Genomic DNA, 7,909 nt, shown 5'->3' with positions numbered 1-7,909 from the left:
AAATCATTCTGAGCTTTAAGTACTTGTTCTACTTGAGTGGTAACCATAGAAGCATGTTTACTAATAAGTTTAAGTTCACCTTTAACTCTAGACATATAATCACCCAAGTGTTCAATCATATAAGCATTTTGTTTCAGTTGTCTACCAAAATAAGCATTGAAGTCTTCTTGCTTAACCATAAAGTTATCAAACTCATCCAAACATTGGCTAGCAAACTTAGTAGGAGGGATTTCAGCTTTATCATATCTATAGAGAGAATTTACCTTTACTACCCGTGTCGGGTTATCAAGACCATGTATTTATTCAATAGGTGATGGATTAAAACCATATATTTCTTCAACAGACGGTAAATTAAGACCATGTATTTCTTCAATAGGAGGTAAATTCTTAACATCTTCAGCTTTAATACCCTTTTCTTTCATGGATTTCTTTGCCTCTTGCATATCTTCAAGACTGAGAAATAGAACACCCCTTTCTTCGGAGTTGGTTTAGGAATAGGCTCAGGAGTTGGCTCAGGAAGTGTCCAATTATTTTCATTTGTCAACATATTATTTAATAGAATTTCAGCTTCATCCGGTGTTCCTTCCCTGAAAATAGAACCAACACAACTATCCAGGTGGTCTCTGGAAGCATCGGTTAGTCCATTATAAAAGATATCAAGTATTTCATTTTTAAGAGGATGATCAGGCAAAGCATTAAGTAATTAGAGAAGCCTCCCCAAGCTTGTGGGAGACTCTCTTCTTTAATTTGCACAAAATTATATATATCTCTTAAGGCAGCTTGTTTCTTATGAGCAGGGAAATATTTAGTAGAGAAGTAATAAATCATATCCTGGGGACTACGCACACAACCAGGATCAAGAGAATTAAACCATATCTTAGCATCACCCTTTAATGAGAATGGAAATATTTTAAGGATATAAAAGTAGCGAGTTCTCTCATCATTAGTGAATAGGGTGGCTATATCATTTAATTTAGTAAGATGTGCCACAACAGTTTCAGATTCATAGCCATAAAAAGGATCAGATTCAACCAAAGTAATTATATCAGGATCAATAGGGAATTCATAATCCTTATCAGTAACAAAGATAGGTGAAGTAGCATAAGCAGGATCATATTTCATTCTAGCATTCAGAGTTTTTTGTTTAAGCTTAGCTAATAATTTCTTAAGATCACTTCTATCATTGCATGCAAGAAAGCCTCTTTTAGTTTCTTCATACATAACATAGCCCTCAGGCACAACATGCACTTCATATTTATTAGGAGAGGCTTCATCATCACTTTTATCAATATTATCAGTTTCAATAATTTCATTCTCTCTAGCCCTAGCAAGTTGTTCATCAAGAAATTCACCAAGTGGCACAGTAGTATCAAGCATAGAAGTAGTTTCATCATAAGTATCATGCATAGCAGAAGTGGCATCATCGATAATATGCGACATATCAGAATTAATAGCAGAAGCAGGTTTAGGTGTCACAAGCTTACTCAAAACAGAAGGTGAATCAAGTGCAGAGCTAGATGGCAGTTCCTTACCTCCCCTCGTAGTTGAGGGATAAAATTTTGTTTTCGCGTCTTTCAAGTTCTTCATAATGATAAGCAAATCCCAAGTGACTCAAAGAATAGAGCTATGCTCCCCGGCAACGGCGCCAAAAAATAGTCTTGATAACCCACAAGTATAGGGGATCGCAACAGTTTTCGAGGGTAGAGTATTTAACCCAAATTTATGGATTCGACACAAGGGGAGCCAAAGAATACTCTCAAGTATTAGTAGCTGAGTTGTCAATTCAACCACAGCTAGAAACTTAATATCTGCAACAAAGTGTTTAGTAGCAAAGTAATATTATAGTAGAGGTAACGATAGCAAAAGTAACGGTAGCAAAATTAATGTTTTTGGTATTTTGTAGTGATGATAACAATAGCAACGGAAAAGTAAATAAGCGAAGAACAATATATGGAAAGCTCGTAGGCAATGGATCAGTGATGAAGAATTATGCCGGATGTGGTTCATCATGTAACAGTCATAACATAGGGTGACACAGAACTAGCTCCAATTCATCAATGTAATGTAGGCATGTATTCCGAATATAGTCATACGTGCTTATGGAAAAGAACTTGCATGACATCTTTTGTCCTACCCTCCCGTGGTAGCGGGGTCCTATTGGAAACTAAGGGATATTAAGGCCTCCTTTTAATACAGTACCGGACCAAAGCATTAACACATGGTGAATACACGAACTCCTCAAATTATGGTCATCACCGGGAGTGGTCCCGATTATTCTCACTTCGGGGTCGACGGATCATAACACATAGTAGCTGACTATAGACTTGCAAGATAGGATCAAGAACTCACATATATTCATGAAAACATAATAGGTTCAGATCTGAAATCATGGCACTCGGGCCCTAGTGACAAGCATTAAGCATAGCAAAGTCATAGCAACATCAATCTCAGAACATAGTGGATACTAGGGATCAAACCCTAACAAAACTAACTCGATTACATGATAAATCTCATCCAACCCATCACTGTCTAGCAAGCCTACGATGGAATTACTCACGCACGACGGTGAGCATCATGAAATTGGTGTTGGAGGATGGTTGATGATGACGATGGCGACGGATTCCCCTCTCCGGAGCCCCGAACGGACTCCAGATCATCCCTCCCGAGAGAGTTTAGGGCTTGGCGGCGGCTCCGTATCGTAAAACGCGATGAATCCTTCTCCATATTTTTTTTCTCCCCGAACAAGAATATATGGAGTTGGAGTTGGGATCGGTGGAGCTCCAGGGGGCCCACGAGGCAGGGGGCGCGCCCCCACCCTCGTGGCTAGGGTGTGGGCCCCCTGGCCTTGATTCTTTGCCAGCATTTTTTATTATTTCCAAAAATAATCTTCGTGGAGTTTCAGGTCATTCTGAGAACTTTTGTTTGTGCACATAAATAACACCTTGGCAATTCTGCTGAAAACAACGTCAGTCCGGGTTAGTTCCATTCAAATCATGCAAGTTAGAGTCCAAAATAAGGGAAAAGTGTTTGGAAAAGTAGATACGACGGAGACGTATCATACCCCCGTGCGAACCTCCACCAGGCGCCGCCGTCAAGGTCCATCGGCCTGTGCTCCCTGTTTCCCACCGCTGCCAAGGTCCCCAGGATGTCGTCGCCATGCCCATCCATGGAAAGAAGATTCGGCCATCGCCTCGACTAGCTGTGTCGCCGTCGTTGTTCCCACCTTCGAGCAGCCTCAACTGAGCAGAGGAGCTCCCGCCCGATCTGCTCGCTTGACGTCGGAGTGGAGCCGGGTGCGCGTCTGGGTGGAGGCGGAAGATTGGAGTTGCCCGCGCAGGTCCAACCTAATCTGGTCGGTGTGCTACCCACCACCGCTGGTGGCATGATCCACAGGCCACTAGCAGCCAGTCTCCTTCTCTCTTGTTTTCTCCCCCGGCACGACACATGCACAATGACCTCCTCCCTCCCATTCGTCCTTTAGGTGGATTCCTGGTGAGAGTTCATGTCTATCTCACTATCAGACATTGGTCCATTCGGGCATCTGAACCTGAACTGCACCTCGGATTACCATGGGAGTGTGGATTAGCAGGAAAAAATAACATGGTGTTTGTTGTATGAAAAGAATGGATTCAGAGTAGGCCACCGTCGAGCTCCTCTACAAACGAGCTAGCTCCATGGTGTCCCATGACCATGGTGGGCTCTGTACACGACTTGGTTCTAGCGCTCGAGCCGCCGCTGCCCATGAGGTCGCTGTCGGTGTCAAAATCGATGGATCTCGGGTAGGGGGTCCCGAACTGTGCGTCTAAGGCTGACGGTAACAGGAGGTGGGGGACACAATGTTTACCCAGGTTCGGGCCCTCTCGATGGAAGTAATACCCTACTTCCTACTTGATTGATGTTGATGATATGAGTATTACAAGAGTTGATCTACCACGAGATCGTAGAGGCTAAACCCTAGAAGCTAGCCTATGATTATGATTGTTGTTGTCCTACGGACTAAACCCTCCAGTTTATATAGACACTAGAGGGGGCTAGGGTTACACAGAGTCGGTTACAGAGAAGGAGATCTACATATCCGAATCGCCAAGCTTGCCTTCCACGCAGAGGAGAGTCCCACCCGAACACGGGATGAAGCCTTTAATCTTGTATCTCCATAGTCCAACAGTCCGGCCAATTTATATAGTCCGGCTGTCCAAGGACCCCCTAATCCAGGACTCCCTCAGTAGCCCCTGAACCATGCTTAAATGACGATGAGTCCGGCGCGCAGATTGTCTTCGGCATTGCAAGGCGGGTTCCTTCTCCTAATACTCCATAGAAGATTTCAAACACAAGGATTGTGTCCGGCTCTGTAAAACAAATTCCATATACCACCGTAGAGAGTATAATATTCCACAAATCTAATCTGGTGACAACTTTTCATAACGTGGCATCCTGCCATGGTCTGGTCATTACAAACCGTTTTTCCCAGCCTGCCACTACACGTGTTGCGAGGCGGTTTTATTGGCACATCTTGTTGAAGCAGAGATCGTGTTCCCCTTATCATGTGATTCTCATCAATACGGGTGTGGGTAACTCAACCGTGCCATCAATCGCGGCGCTTGGGGAATAAGCGATTTTATGGGGCAAGTGGGGAGGCGCACAGTTTCTACCGCCTTTATAAAGGGACAAGGATTCCTCTTTTTCACCCACGCCTCCTTCCTCCCCTGCCCATCCATTCTCGCGCACTCGAGCTCCAGCGCCCAAGTTCTCATCTTCTCTGTAAAGCCATTCCAAACATGTCCGGAGCAGGAGGCAAGTGGATGGTCTCCTCTGTTACGGAGGAGGACATTACGAAGCTCCGGGAAGCCGGATACCTGGCCGCAGACATCGCGCACCGGCTCCCAGACGCGGGGCAGATCGTCCCTACTCCAGAACCCCATGAGAGGGTTGTATTCCTCACCCACTTCGTCCGCGGACTGGGATTTCCCCTCCACCCATCTGTCCGCGGGCTCATGTTCTACTACGGGCTGGACTTCCATGATCTAGCCCCCAATTTCATCCTCAACATCTCGGCATTTATCGTCGTGTGCGAGGCCTTCCTCCGCATCAAGCCCCACTTCGGCCTGTGGCTGAAGACCTTCAACATGAAACCGAAGGTGGTGGTCGGCCAGCAAGCGGAGTGCGGAGGCACCATGGTGGGCAAAATGCCCAACGTCACCTGGCTCAAAGGATCCTATGTGGAGACCATGAAGGGGTGGCAATCGGGGTGGTTCTACATCACCGAGCCGCGCGACACCAACTGGGTGACGGCCCCCGAATTTCGATCCGGCTTCCCCACACGGCTTACCTCCTAGAAAGAGAAGGGCCTATCCTGGGGTTCATCGGTGGAGCTGACCGGACTCCAGAGTTGTGTTAAAAATATGATAAGCAAGAAAGTCAAGCTTGTCAACATGGTCCAGGTCATGCTCTTCCGCCGGATCCTTCCGTGTCAAAGACGGGCATTCAACATGTGGGAGTTCGACCCGGCCGAGCACCAGACGCTGCGAGAGCTTTTCGACACGACACAAAAAGACGTCTGGAAGGTGCTGTTCAAGGCCGCTGAGGTACCTCCTCCCCTTACCGAGGATCGCGGACTCAGCACAAAGCGCCCTGCCAATCTGGTAAGCTCTTTATATCTCACAAGATGTTCCTTTCCCCAGTATAATCATGTGAGGGATATGAGCCTCCATGCCAGTTTAACAGGACTGGGTAGCGACAGCGGAGCGGATCGATTGTCCGGCCCCACTACCCGAAGATCCAGCAAAGGCTCTCTTAACGAAGATGCTGGTTCCGATGCCCTACGAGGCGCTGAAGAAGAAGGCCGCGGGGACCAGGAAAGGTCTCCGGTGCAAGGTTGTATCGGACTCATCGTCCGAAAACACCGTGTCGGTGTACAAAAAGAGGGGTACACTTTTTGTACCCCTATAACTGTGCACGGGCAGTCTGAGCCACGGGCACCACCACACCAAGCAAGGCAAGGGAGGTGAGCCAGGGTAAGACCGAAGCTCAAGAGAACTAGAACGACGCCAAGGCTAAGACCACGAAGAGCAAAGGGGACGAAGCAGACTCCCTCGGCAAGATCCTTGCCGGGAGACAGTTCTAGCAGCCCCGGCAAGACCCTTGCCGCGGCGACTCGTCCCGCGCCTACGGAGCAAATCACCCTTGAGTCCACTGCCCCCAAAGGGCAAGGATTCGGGAGACATCCCTGTGGCGGCATGCAGATCTTTGTGAAGACATTCAAGATCAGATACGCACTAAGGAGACGACAACCCTTGGCGGGATCCCAGCCGAGGAAGACCACAAGGCCCCCGGCAAGCGCCTTGCCGGGGATGACAGCAGGCGCCTCGGCAAGACCCTTGCCGGGGCCCCGGCAAGGCCCTTACCGAGAACACCCGCAGGGCCACCATCAGGCCCACGCCGACTAAACCTCCACCATCGCATGCAGCTGCCGACCCAACCAGCTGGGCAGGCACCTGCGTGGCGGCATGCAGATCTTCATGAAGACCCACCACTGTGCCACCTCAGCTGCCTGCCTACCTACGTGGCATCGCAGGGGTCGCTGGCCAGGGCGCGTGTCGACACAAGAAGGAGCGGCGACGGACGAGACAGATCTCTTCCCCGTCCCCGCTAAAGCAAGGACACATAAGCAAGACGCATTAAATGCACCTTGTCATGTAATGCGAGGGATAACCTCGCATCACTGTACCCTTTCCACCTCCTGTGTGCCACTGTGGCAACCCCTTTTTCTATAAAAGGAGGCCCGAGGCGACTAGAGGAAGGATTCGGCTTTTTGGAGCTCCTCACGCCCCATAGCTAGCTCAAGAACACAGATATACAATCCACCAAAGCAGGAGTAGGGTTTTACGCATCCTCGTGGCCCGAACCTGGATAAACGAACCGTGTGCTATCTGTTTGATCCGCTCTTCTCATGACCCCGCGCCCCGCTAACCACAGTAGGGATTCTTGTGATCCCATAGGTGTCGTTCCCACCGACATCTTTGGCGTGCCAGGTAGGGGGCGCAGTTGTGAGAATCGGCTTTAGCAGTTAGTTCGGCGCTTCTTCATCATCATGGCGCCCAAGAAGAAGACGACGGTGGCGGTTGGACAGTCGGAAGCCGGACAGCCCGTCCCGACGCGGGTGAGCAGCGGACCGGTCGCAGAAAGGACCCGGGGCGCTGCTCGCGAACACCAACACCATCCCAGCACCCGGAGTTTGGGAGGCGACGATGTTTGTGCGCCTGGTAACAGGCCACACGTCGCCAAATCCAAAGGCGGAGCCAAGCCCTTCGCGGGTGGAGCAGGGCCTTCCAAGGTCATCGCCGCCCCGCCCGAAGGCGATGCAAGGGCCTCCAAGACTCCCACGCCGGCGCCAATAGCGCGCTCCTCCCAGGCAGCGCGCGACGAACGACGTAATCACGCCGAAGATCCCGGGCGTCGCCGCGGGAAGAGCCCCGAGCGCCACTCCCGGGACGTAGAAGACCTGCCCACTCGTCGAGGCGCTGGTGAAAACGGCATGCGACCGCAGGGTCATGATAGAGCTCCTTCTGACATGGTCAGAAGTCGAAGCGCGTCGCGATCCGTGCAGGTTTCACTGCCACCGACGCCAGTAGAGGCCCTGGCGCGCGCAGTTGCTCCTCGACTTTACTCCCACTACGGGGAAACTCGAAGAATGGAGAGCCACTATCCGAAGCCTTGTTGCGGTGGCCAACAAAGACGAACCAAGTCCGGTGGGGACCCGGGTCGACGCTCCGATGGAGTCCCGCGGACCAGTGGCGGAAAAGCCGGCGGCGCCACGACCACGGTGCATTCACCTCTTCCCCATCCGGTATCGCGGACGCCGGCTCGTCGCGACGTCGCGGGCGATGACATCTCCATAGCATCGTTTGACCCG

Source organism: Triticum urartu, chromosome 6A, assembly GCF_056163025.1.
Source record: "Triticum urartu cultivar PI428250 chromosome 6A, HENAU_Tu73, whole genome shotgun sequence".
NCBI classification, from domain to species: domain Eukaryota; kingdom Viridiplantae; phylum Streptophyta; class Magnoliopsida; order Poales; family Poaceae; genus Triticum; species Triticum urartu.
This window is presented reverse-complemented; position numbering follows the sequence as displayed.